This window comes from Crocuta crocuta, unplaced genomic scaffold (assembly GCF_008692635.1).
Source record: "Crocuta crocuta isolate KB4526 unplaced genomic scaffold, BGI_CrCroc_1.0 scaffold478, whole genome shotgun sequence".
Classification (NCBI taxonomy): Eukaryota; Metazoa; Chordata; class Mammalia; order Carnivora; family Hyaenidae; genus Crocuta; species Crocuta crocuta.
This window is the reverse complement of record NW_027530981.1, coordinates 1,173,117-1,185,943: the sequence shown is the minus strand read 5'-3', so window position 1 is coordinate 1,185,943 and position 12,827 is coordinate 1,173,117. Positions and strand designations below refer to the sequence as shown.

At 37.8% G+C, this 12,827-nt stretch overlaps 1 protein-coding gene across 4 annotated transcripts in view; it reads left to right on the top strand.

Moving 5' to 3' along the window:
- PARD3B (par-3 family cell polarity regulator beta) overlaps nucleotides 1-12,827 on the top strand; it is a 997,354-nt gene that overhangs the window by 405,834 nt on the left and 578,693 nt on the right. The gene's annotated exons all lie outside the window — the stretch shown is intronic.

The window sequence follows — 12,827 nt, the reverse complement described above, 5'->3', positions numbered from 1 at the left end:
CTAGAAAGCATCTGTGGTGCCACTTTTATAATAAACCAAGTGGAAAATTAATGACATATAGTCTTTTTGATTCTCCTGTATCCTCTGGAAACCCAGCTAGTGAGGCAGTGTGCTGGAATGCAGATGACAGAGGGCCTTGTGATAGCTTCTCTCCATCCACAGTGAGGTTTGTGGCTTCCACAACCTCACCGCCCTATCATTCATTTGCATAATGGATGCCTTTTTATCCATTATGCAAATGGCATGGGAGGAAAATTAGGCAATAAGGGAAGACGAAAGGAGAAAATTGCCCTTGCTTGTTTTAATATTCTATTTAGAAGCAAGCACTGTGTGGTCTTCAAAAGGCTGAACCCCAAAGGACCCTGTGCTTGGGAATTTGCTTTCACCTTTCTCTGAGGAGCTTTCTCAGGGAAAAAAGTTTCTTTCTCTTAAGATTTTCAGCTTCTTTTGTTGAACCAATGGAGCAATATAATGTTGAAATCAGGAAGAAAGGTAAACTGAGTTTCTTTTTCTTTGAAAGTGAATTTTCTGCTTCTTTAGTATGAATTTTTTCATAAGAGAGAGAGAGAAAACAATCTTGATTAAATGGGGACTACATGCCAGGCGCCGAGCTGAAAGCAGTGCACCAAGTATCCTAAATCCTTTTCTCATAACAATACAGTTCAGCCTCACAGTCCTTAGCTGTGTTCTGTTATTCCCCTCGTTTAAGAGATGAGGAAACAGGCACATAGTACTTAACTGATTTATCCAAAATCACATAGTTATTAGGTGGCGAATCAAGGATTCGAACCCTTTCTGACTCTGGCGTCAGGAATAAAATTTTCTATGTTGCCTCTCATGTGCTATTTGTAAAAGAAAAAATTGATAGAGTTTGTCTGGGATTTACTTTGTGAGTATAAACCAAAGCCCTGAAAGTGCTTATTTAACTCCTTGGCTTCAAATCCATTTCACGTAGTACTATAGATTAAATGATAAGATTAGCTAATCTTCTTTATTCGGTGGTCAACATTGCTTTCCAACCATTGGCTCTAAAGCCCTGATGTCATCTCCAGTTCTTCCTCTTTCTTTCCTGCCCTCCTCGCTTTCTTCCGCCTTCATGTACATGACCATTGCAGTAGGCTAGAGCTTCATCATCAGTCAGATGATCACAGAGGCCTCAAACTGGCATCTCTCTATACAGGCCTGCTTTTTCCAATCCTGCTTCTGTTAGAGCTGCCTTTCTAAATCACAAACCTGATCACACTCCCTGCCTAACAACTTCCAATGGCTTCCTATTGCTTGGAGAGCCATGTCCAAACTCATTAGCAGGCTGATGCAGATGGTTCATCAGAATCAGCTGGAGGAATTTAGGCAGGGATGAATGATGAAAAAAATCATCCCTTATCTACCCTCATGGGTCCAGCAGATTGAGTACTTTTCATTTCTGTAACTTTTAAAAGCAAAGCAAACCATTTATCAGGTTTGTCAGAGAAATTAAAGAAGGAAGCAACACAACCTGCTTGGGGATCTGCCTATTCTGTGTTAATTTTGTTGCTCTCAGGGCGGGGTGTGGTCATGGATGGGGCAGGTGTCATCCCAGGATGGAGCGATACCCAAGGCAGCGGAATCCATGCTCATGGGTCCCACAGGAGTGTGACCTGGCGGTGCTATCAGCCCACCCCGAGATCTGGTTGAGATAAAGGGGGAGGAAGTGGTTAGGGCGGGAGTAGCCTTTGTGTTCCAGTGAGTCACCACAACAAGGTACATATAAAATGCCAAACTCCAGAGCCCCAGCTCTTCATCTCTACTCTCCACTCTCCTCCCAGAGGCCATTGGAGCTGGTTCTCCTCCTCACAGGGCTCATTGGCTCAGGCTGGGACAGCAGAAGTGGGGCTTATTCTCACTTATTTTTAAATTCTTGAGACCCATTCAAGAAAATGGGGGATTTAATCATGATCAGCTCACAGGCTTATCTCTCCTAATGAGACACAATTTAACAAATAATAGGAATCAAGGCATTTTATGATTAGGTCACATTAATCACCACAGACTTGCGTTTTATTTGCATCTGAAATAAAAATATGTTCAATATTCAGTATAATATTTATGTCATTTTCCAGCACAAGATACTCATCAATAATATTCTGTTAAAAACCAAAAACATTCCCTATATGCATACGGAGGTTTGCCATTCCTGATTTTTTCTTTCAGGATGAAATACTTACGCATACAATATGCAGTGAGTTCATATTTACAGGCTCTTCATGATCTACCTACTTCCTCTTTGCTTGACTTTATTACTGGTCACTCTTCCACAGTTACATTAACCTGCAGGCACCGTGAACCACTCACTAGCCATTCCCCAAATTTCCTTTGTTTTAAGCCACTGTGCTTTTGTAGGTACTATTCTCTTCACTTTGATCCCCTCTTTGCCTCTTTTAGTATTTGGTGAATTTGTATCCACCTTAAAAGATTTTTTTAATGTTTATTTATTTTTGAGAGAGCATGAGTTGGGGAGGGTCAGAGAGAGAGGGAGACACAGAATCCAAAGCAGGCTCCAGGCTCTGAGCTGCCAGCACAGAGCTCAATAAAGGGCTTGTACCCTCAAACCATGAGATCATAACCTAAGCTAAAGTCGGACAGTTAACTGACTGAGCTACTCAGGCACCCTTCTACCTTTTTTAAAAATTTAATTTAACATTATTTTATTTTGAGAGAGGGAGAGAGAGAGAGAGAGAGAGGGAGAGAGAGAAAGGGACAGAGAGGGAATCCCAAACATGCTCCGCACTGCCAGCATGGAGCCCAATGTGGGGCTCACTATCAGGAACCGTGAGATCATGATGATCTAGGCTGAAGGAAAGAGTCTGATACTTAACTGACTGAGTCACCCAGGTGCTCCACCTTTTAAATTCAAGCTCAAATATGACCTTGTTTATAAAGTCTTGTGCACATCTTTTAGATACTACAGTGGGTAACAGTAACGAAATTTCTTAATACTTCATCTGGCAATGATGAGTTACAAAGATGAAGTGAAGAAATCTTCTACTGACCTAAAAGGATTCATAGTCTTATACCCTATAAGCTAATGAGGTATATATTTTTATTTTTAAGAGGGGTTTTAAATCAGTTGGGCATCTATATAACCCCAACTTTATTCATTTAAATTGTTGCTTACCATTTATTTTCCAGTGGGTTTTCTAATGTAATGCTAAATGACTAAGTCCTGATGTAGAATAATTTGCTAGTTTGGACTAACATTTGGAGATTCTATGCTTCTGAAGTTGGTCAATGCTTTCAACTGTATAACCTAGAGATTGCTAACCTAAAAATCTATTTAAAAGAAGAGGCATGGTAGAACACCACCATGTAAAACAACACAGAATTATATTCACAGAGTGCATTTGGACTTCAAAATCACCTAGCTTAGGGATTTTCCAGGACTTCTTTGTGGAACCCTCTGGTACTTCCTGACATGTTTTGGGATTTCAACAACTACGTGATCATAAATAATAAATGATGTATATAGAGCACTGACATTCTGGATGCTATTCTAATTTATTAAGTTTCACTCTTTAAACAAATAGGATTGGTTATGCTAGCAGGGAAGAAAGGGATACAGAAGGCTGTTGAGTAGGCAACAGAGAATCCTAATGCCTTTTAGAAGTCCTACAGTGGAGAAACCCACTTCCACTCAAAAGAATTCTTAGTGGCCTTGACAGCAACGTTTGTAAAATGCTGGTCTGCAAATAGTTCTGTAGAATTTCATAATTAGCAGTTTTCTGGACAATTGACATTATTTTACGAATAATCAAATAAATGTGTGCTCTCATGTCAAATAACTAGTTGGGTAAAGAACGAGACTTGGACTCTACATCTGTCGGCTTCTAGTACAGTGCCCTTTCAACTACATGACAGCTTTTGGATTCATTGTCGATTTCAATTATCCATGTCTTTTAATACTATATGTGATAAAATACCACCTCATATCCTTTTAGAAGTGAGATAGAGTGTAAATTAATAAATAGATACTGTGAATAGCTGTAAGTCAAAAGCTAATAAGGGAATAAAGACCAGAAAGTTACAATGGAGAAAATTTCTTTTAAATCCTTCTCTGAGTTTCAAAAAAAAAAAATGAATTTTCTTCCATCTCCTCATCCCTTTGAAGTTTGCACATGTATCCACGTGTGCATGTGTGTATGTTTGGGGAAAATTGAACCCAAACTGATATGCCAATGGGATACATAGGTGACTTTTTTTTTTCTATATTGTGGATATTGTTGTATTCTTTTTGCCATTGTTAAGTTTTTACATGCAGTGCCTTGTATCTGTAAGACAAATTAGGACAATTATTTTGAAATTTGGAAGAGAAAGTCTTTTAGCTTCCCCCGAGGTTGTTCCTGTACTGCCTTTAGATCTGTGGTACTGACCTTCTGCTGGTCCTCAGGAAACCTCGGGAGATCATGCTCTCAAGGTTGGCCCATCCTGTCCCTTGAGAACCAGTGATATGGACCTGGACCCAGGCCCTAGAGTATTTGATCTAGTTGTGTTCCCAGGCGAATCATTTAACCTATATCTATCAGGACCACATTTTTCCAAACAAATAATAAAGTAAGACACATTTGTCATTTCCATAGAAGTGAATATTCTGAGCTGAGACCGTCCAGGTCACTTTGTGATGTGTGATCACCGTGTTTCTTGGCCCACAGTTTTTTCATCTATAAGATACACCTTGTTTGCCCTAATGGGCTATGATATTTTTTTTTAGGAGAGTTTCATTCTAAAGCTGAATTTGAATCTGAGTCCATGTGCCTGTCAATTTCTGTCCCATGGTCCTAGTTAATTGGTAGATTTATCTTGGACCTTTTGATCATTTTTTTTCCAGTACTTCTTAACTGAAACTTGGTTGGGTCCAAGCTTCAGTGAGAAAACATTTTCTTTAGTTATAGTTATTTTAGCAATGTAATTTAAACAGTGTGTCAGGATAAACCATATTTGGAACTTAGTTGTTGCTAGTCTTGTGATCTATATTACCCAGATATAAAGCAATCTGATTAAAGTTTGAAGTTGAAATAGTGTTACCTCTATTCTCCTCTCATGTGTTAAACTTTGAAGATGAGCTTAGTTTCTATTTGAAAGTGATTCTTGTTTTTGAGACTTGAAAGCTGAAAGGTGCCTCAAATACTTTATTGTTTCCGTGTGTGTTTGTGCTTCAAAACTGAAGTGGAAATTATGATTGTGTGTTTGTTATAATTATTTTAAAAACACTGAATTTCCCTCCCTTTATTTTCAGTAGTTCTCAGGAAAAAAATTATATATATATATATATATAGCTGTAGATTACCGTTGGAAATTGTGACCATTTTCTATCTGATTTTGACTAATTTACTGCATAAGGGAAACATATGGGAACATTTGTCTGAGTTTTTAAGGAAACCAAATCCCTTTATGGCATTGATCTTCAGGAAAAAATAAAGAAGGGGGAAGTTTATTCCTTTAATTAGGCTGCAGTGTGTAAGTAGCTGCTGTGCCCGTAATGTGAGTTTAAGTATTGGCATCTGACCCTAGACAAACACAGTCACACCACACACATCGCAGAACTAAAGCTCAGGGCTGGCCTGCGCTTCTCTTGGAGCCTTTGAATTCTGACTACAAAGCCCACAAGCATGTGCGGGTTCCCTGTTGCTGGAAGCTTTCTGCTGTGGGCTGTGAAACCGGAGCTGAAATTACCAGCCAACTGAGGTCTTTGCTTGGACGATTCCATAAGTCATATTTGGTCACCGAGTTTCTTATTTGTTTCCTGTTGGGGCTGTTTGTTCAAAAGTTAACAGCTATAGAATAGCTTTCCTTTCTTTTCTTTTTTCGTCCCTGTGAGCCTGGTATTTTCTTCCCGTGCAGGCTTGCATGAATGATGTTGTAATTAGCTATGGTAACCTTGCCAGCCTATCATCAATCAGTCACAGCCATAGAGTCAACAAAGTGCGTGCATGCTTTCCGCTACGACAGTGACTCAATCAGGACTAAGGAGGTCACAGCGTTTCTAACCCATTTCTGGCATCATACTTCTTTTCCTATTGTTCTGGTTTTTACTTTGGTTTGTTTTCAGAGTAGGTGAAAGTTGCTGAGAGGTGGGAGGAGACAGATTATGTATCAAATATTTTAAACATTTTTAATACTCTAGAAAAAGGCCTGAGGCACTAGGTTGAATGAAGGAATAAAATCAATACCTAAAGACCAGCTACTTGTAACAAATATTAAAAGGTAATTACCACACAGTAGTAACTTCTGTTTGTGGTAGCGAAGGAGAAATGTGAAAAGCAGTTAAAATAAGAACTTTTCAGCATACTTGGAATTACCTTTTCTGAGTAGCTGCAAGTGAATTGTTAATACAAGCATACTTCATAGACAGGCGATCAGTTTGTCACATTTTATAAAAAAACAACAGTGAGATTTGCTTGAAAATGTTCTGTATTCTTAGTATGTATTTTAAGTGAGATACTACTTATTACATTATAGATAGAATGTTAAATAAGAAAAAAATATTACTATGATCCTAAAAGAACTATTATTTTCATTTTTCTGTTTTCTGTCTAGTTTGTCTTTGTAGTTTGTCTTAATTTCTTTTCTACTATCTGCTTCAGTTTTCCTATTGTCTTTTCAATTTTGTGCGCTGTATCTAATCACTAAATGTAGTACTTAAATTGGCACTAAGTTGGTTGTACTCTGTGGAAAAAAAATAGTAAAGGGGAATTGCATTTAACCATTTATCAAAAAATGTAAGACAGTATATAAAACCCAAGCTTTTACTCTTTTCTTTTCCAGCTTTAATTTTCTAAGGTGATTATATGCCCTCAAAACACAAAAACCAAAAAAAAGCAAGTTCACCATTTCCCCTTTGGCCTCTTGCTGATGCTGGACCCGCGCTGAGACAGAGCCTACAGATCCTCTCACAAACAAGCAGAATGAAAGGTCACCTTCCTACCGCTCACTTTATATGAGACCCATGGGTTTTCAAGCCTCTTTTGCACAATGCACTTAATAGTAAGTCCAGTGAGGCCATATTTGCAGAGGCCTAGTCCCTGAGTAGTGAAAATATTGTCAGCCATACTATTATAGTCAACTTTTTGTAGTACCTCTGGCCACTGATAAAATCACTTGCAGTTTGTCCTTTTAACAAAAGAAAGGGAACACCCTCCCCCATACACACACACACACACACACACCCACCCATAATCTCTTCTTCCTCCCTTCTCACCAACCATTACAACCCCCATCTTCCTTTTTTGTGACCTGTTAATTACCCCCCACCTCTTTTCTGTGCAGGTACTCTGGGAAAGACAACCAGGACCAGACAGAATGGCCCTCCATTCTCTAGACAGAGGTGCTACTTTTCAGAGCCTTGTCATATGTCACGTGTCTGTTTCAAAATGCTTTGAAAGTACTTATTTATATTAAACAGACTCAGATTTTTAAATATATGTCTTTGTGACCATGGATTACATGTCTCATAAATTTCTAATCACACCTAAACAAATTATTTATGATAATTATGCTGATTAACTTTTGCAGTATGAAATTCAAGAATCTTGCTAACAACTCAGTACACGATATAGCCTCATTTACACCAACAACTTAAATAAAATGTTTATCCGTTAGTAATTGTTGGGGGGGGGGACATGCGCCCACATGTGGGTGTATATGTTGTATGTGTGCCAATGCCCGCACACAAGATTTTCTTTTCCTCCCCTTTCTGCCCATCTGCCCATCTGGACAGAAAGGGGAGGGGAGGAAAATCCATTAATTTAATTATTTACAGAAGATCCATCTTATGGACAAGTCACTCAGAGTTGGACACGCTTTTATGACTGACTCAGGATTTTCTCATTCGCTTTATCTGATAAAGCCATATGATGAATTATGACCCAATATACACACATTTGGTTAGTTCCTTGCTCTATACCTATTTTGAAATTTTACTACGATCTTGATGTGGCTAAGTAAAAGTGAGACATACTGAAGCAGCTTGACCTCTTCATTCACACATCCCAAGGTGACAAGGAAAGGTGACAGCCTTTGCCTAGCAATTGCCGTATGAAAAGCTATCCCTCTTGTGTTTACCCTTCTTAAAATGTTTACCAGATAAAAGAAGACAACTTTCCAGATATTACTACCATCGTCTGTCATTTTGTCATTGAAACAACGCATCTATCATATGGTTCACAGAAAATGGTGCTCATTCTGTTTATTCATGGATTAAATGGGAAAATCTTGATAGCAACCAGAAAATACAAGTAACTTTCAAAAAATACCAGAAAAATTCTGATCACTGCTCTGTGTAACTATGAGCTCCGTTAAACTCTTCAAATTCCTCTACAGATGGAAGAAATTTGGGGCTTCGTTTTTTTTTTTTCCTATGTGTAAAATTAAAGCAAATTATGTGGTACAACTTGCTTATTTGCTTTTTGTTTATATAGAAGGCTCGGCTGTGATTACTTAATACATGTGTGTGGAATATGACATGATCAAGGAAAATAAGTTAGAAAGCTTTTTGCATAATCACAACCTATTTAAAATCATAGCTCTTGTATTTGGAGTTTTAAGATAATATTGGTCAAAAGAAGCTATCACCTCATTGTCCATGTTTCTTGAAACTATCAATAAGAGTGGCATTTCTGTATATTTTTGTGCTGTTTGTTCTGAAAAATGACATGGATGGCAGAAGCTGAAAGGCTTTGTGTCATCTGGTTCTTTGGAACTGTGATGATCAATTAAACTCTCCTTGTGTTTTTAAAACAAATAGACTTTCTGCCCCAGAGACCTGAAAGCATGAGGCAAACTTTGTATTTTAGTCACAGTTCAGAAATAATGTCCTTTGACCTCAAGACTTTAGTTGCGTGCTACAATTAACTGCCCTCATGGCAGAGAACTTAGCCTTTGCACAGCTAACATCTGCTCTTTTCCATGATTGGGCTTAAGAATATAGCTGTGGAAATCAGTATATCTGATGTCATTGCTATAGAAGATGGTGGTGTGCCCGTCACTGACTTCAGGTAATCAATAATTATTTATTGCTGACTCAATAGATGAGAAGTATTATGCTGGGCTACCAGAGGAATATAAAATAGCACAAGCCATGAACTCATTCCCAAGCAGCTTGCAATCTAGTTGACTTAAAATAAATTACTGGGTGAATCTTTTAACTTGGTTATGTTTCCATTTTTATAATTTACAACTCTTGTTATAATAACACAGAGCATACAATCATAAAACCTCATAGTTGGAAAAGGTCTTATCTCATAAGTAGATTTAGATGTGCACAGAGCTTGATGTGTGCCATTAGTCATATGCAATGGCTCTCCAAGGCTTAGTTAATTTTTGGGGGGAGGGGTCTTTGTTTGGCAGAGAGGTTCTAGAAATAATGAAACCATAAGTTTGTAGTCTATTTGTGATTCTACAATATTCATTTACAATTTTGGGCACTGTTAGTTTTATCTCTTATTAAGTGACCAGAAACAAGTAGGATCCCAAGTCTTACCATTACCATTACCGCTAACAGTGTCCTATGCTGCCCAAGGGAGGTCACTAAAGACCTACTGAGTTGATGAATGAATATTTATCCATCTATCTAACCATCCTTCTTCCCATTGACACTCCCGTCATATGTATTCTTTTAACTCTAGATAGTAAAGTTGGAGACCAGACTTCTATCCTGGTGAGTTCAGTAAATGCACTGTTCAGAAGAATTAATTGTGCCCTAGACAGGAGGTAGATGTCAGTAATCCACTCCTTTCTTCCTTTTTAATGAGTCACACCTAAATTATGGCTGGACTCCTAATCTTTTTTCTCCAAATCTGTAGGCTATACCTCAGCTTGATTTATTTATATGATACAGAGAGTTCATGTTCTATTTTCAGTCTCGCTGTTCTTAAGTGGTGTTCTCAAAACACCATTTTCTAGTTAAATGGTCAAACTGTCTAAACATGATTGTCCTATATGTGAATTCATCTACACTGCAAGTTGTATTAAGAAGGAGCATCTCGGGGGCGCCTGGACGGCTCAGTCGGTTAAGCATCTGACTTTGGCTCAGGTCATGATCTCGCGGTTTGTGGGCTTGAGCCCCGCATAGGGCTCTGTGCTGACACCTAGCTCAGAGCCTGGCGCCTGTTTCAGATTCTGTGCCTCTCTCTCTCTGACCCTCCCCTTCACGCTCGCTCTCTCTCTCAGAAATAAAACATTAAAAATTTTTTTAAAAAGAAGGAGTATCTTGGCCATCTTGAAAGATTTCCTTAGAGAATTATAGAGANTCTGACTTTGGCTCAGGTCATGATCTCGCGGTTTGTGGGCTTGAGCCCCGCATAGGGCTCTGTGCTGACACCTAGCTCAGAGCCTGGAGCCTGTTTCAGATTCTGTGCCTCTCTCTCTCTGACCCTCCCCTTCACGCTCGCTCTCTCTCTCAGAAATAAAACATTAAACATTTTTTTAAAAAGAAGGAGTATCTTGGCCATCTTGAAAGATTTCCTTAGAAATTTTCCTTAGAGAATTATAGAGGATGAAATTTGTGTGTTTTCTCCTTTTAAGGACCACCATCACCTTCTTCAAAAACTTAGTCAAAAATTAATTTTCTTTAAAAGACCTTCCTTGACTATCTTGTTGCCCTGTTTTTAAAAATAATGTTTGGCATTTGGTTGGTACTCATCACAAATTTGATGTGATAATGTTCTGTCTTTACAAGCTGAAAAAACTTTATGTGAGACTAGGCAAAATTCTTGTCTATAATTCAAGTCCTCTTAAAACTTGGTTCTCTTCTTAGTACCCAAAATGTAACCTGAATATGATTGATGATGTTTTTCTAATCTAGTATCTTAATGAACAGGTATGCAACATGTTATTTCCAAAAGGGATGGGGAAGAATATAGATGATATAATATGTAAATATATTTACCAAAGTGTAGTGTAGAAATTAAGAGTACAAGCCTAGTGAAATATGGCTCTGCCCTTTACAAACTAAATGGTCTTAGACAAGTTATTTAACCTCACTGTATCTCAATTTCTTCTATAAAATCTCTGTCTGTCTCTATGTATATATTACCCATTATATATATACAACATATGTTACATATATACATGTATATGTGTGTGTGTGTGCACGTGTAGAGAGAGAGTGAGTTGTGGGCATCAAAAGCATTTATATATATATACACACACACACATACAATATGTGTCATCATATATAATCATATATATATATGTATGTGTATATATATGTGTGTGTATATATATATGTGTGTGTATGTATATATATATAAACTTACAATAGTGCCTGCCATGTAATAAGTGGTAAGTCACTATTTTATCATTTTCATAGTGGTAAGTTACTATTTTATCATTAACTTTATTTTTGATCATTTGGCAGAAAATTAGAAAATCTTGTGTTTATGTAATTAATATTTTGATCTGGGTTTTTGTTCTCTCCTTTTCTCACTTTCTACCCATGACATCGTATTCTGTCTTTCTCATAAATGTAGATTCTGGTCATTTTATACCTTCTCCTAAGCCATAAAATTAAATTTGTTTACCTCTTTCCAGGCTTAGTAGATAAACATTAAAATGATTTATTGAAGCTAAAACAATACTCAGGAACATTAATCAAAATAGTGTAATTGCTGCGAAGTTTTTAAATAATACCTCTGTGCTTGTTTTTAGAGATTTGTAGAAGGGTAATTTCTTTGATTCTTTTTATCTCAACTCGGGTATTTACTTTCATGTCCTTACCCTGATTTTTCATAGAATTTTCTTTTACAGTTGGTAAGTGCATGCTGTTTATGTTTGACAGGACCTTTACACGAGGGAGTAGGAATTTATTTGTAATGTTTCACTCAATCCAGCTGACCTAGATCACTGTATCAGTCAGGGTGCCAACAAGAAACAGATGGCATGTTCAAAGGTATATTTGAAGACAATTTCATAATGAGAATATTCACGGAAGTGAGGCACTCAAGTCCCGGAAAGATTGGAGAGCCCTTACCAGCTAAAGCCTGAAAGTGGCAAAAGGAGGAAATTCCTACCAATCTGGTGAAAGCTACAGATGTGGAAGAGAGGTCCTTAGAGGATCAGAACCCGTGATCAAAGGTCATCCAGTGCAGCCACTTTCAAAGATGGAGCTGGCAGAGAGGGGCTCAGTAAGGAATAAACATCCTAATATCTATCTCCTCCTACCCTCTGATCGCCAGCTGATCCTTCCTAATGGCCAAACCCAACAGGCAGCAAGAGGGAAACTGGCCAGGGTGGTGGCCTGAGTTACTGAAGGGAAGTCAGCCTCTTGGCAGCCAGAACAGGGCTTAGAAGGCTAGGAAGTGGCTCGGAATAGCAACATGGAGATCAGTCAGCACAAATATTTCGTCTGTGTCTCTGAGGTGACTTTCTTAATAAGATGCTGATATAGATTAAAAATGCTTTGAAATAACAGTTGATTATATGCTTGGTATAGAGCTTATCTATTAAGCTCTGTTTCTATTTGAATATAGAAATCAAATAGAAATTAAAATATACTTTTTTCTCAAGGTGTTCACAGTTCAATCCAATAGTTCTCATTTTTTTCTTTCTTTTTTTTTTTAAATTGAGACATAGCATGGGTGATATTTATATATACCATGCACTGAAACCTAGTACCTGCCTTTATGAAATATACCTGTCTTAATATAGTTCCACCACCTTTATAAGTAAAGCAATAAAGCCCATCAGCTCCCAGTTGCCAAAAAGTAGGTTAAATATACTTCTTTGTGTCTTCTCCTTCTCAAACATTCACAGAAATGACAGTTGTAAGTGAAAATGGGGGGGGGGGGATGGTTGAA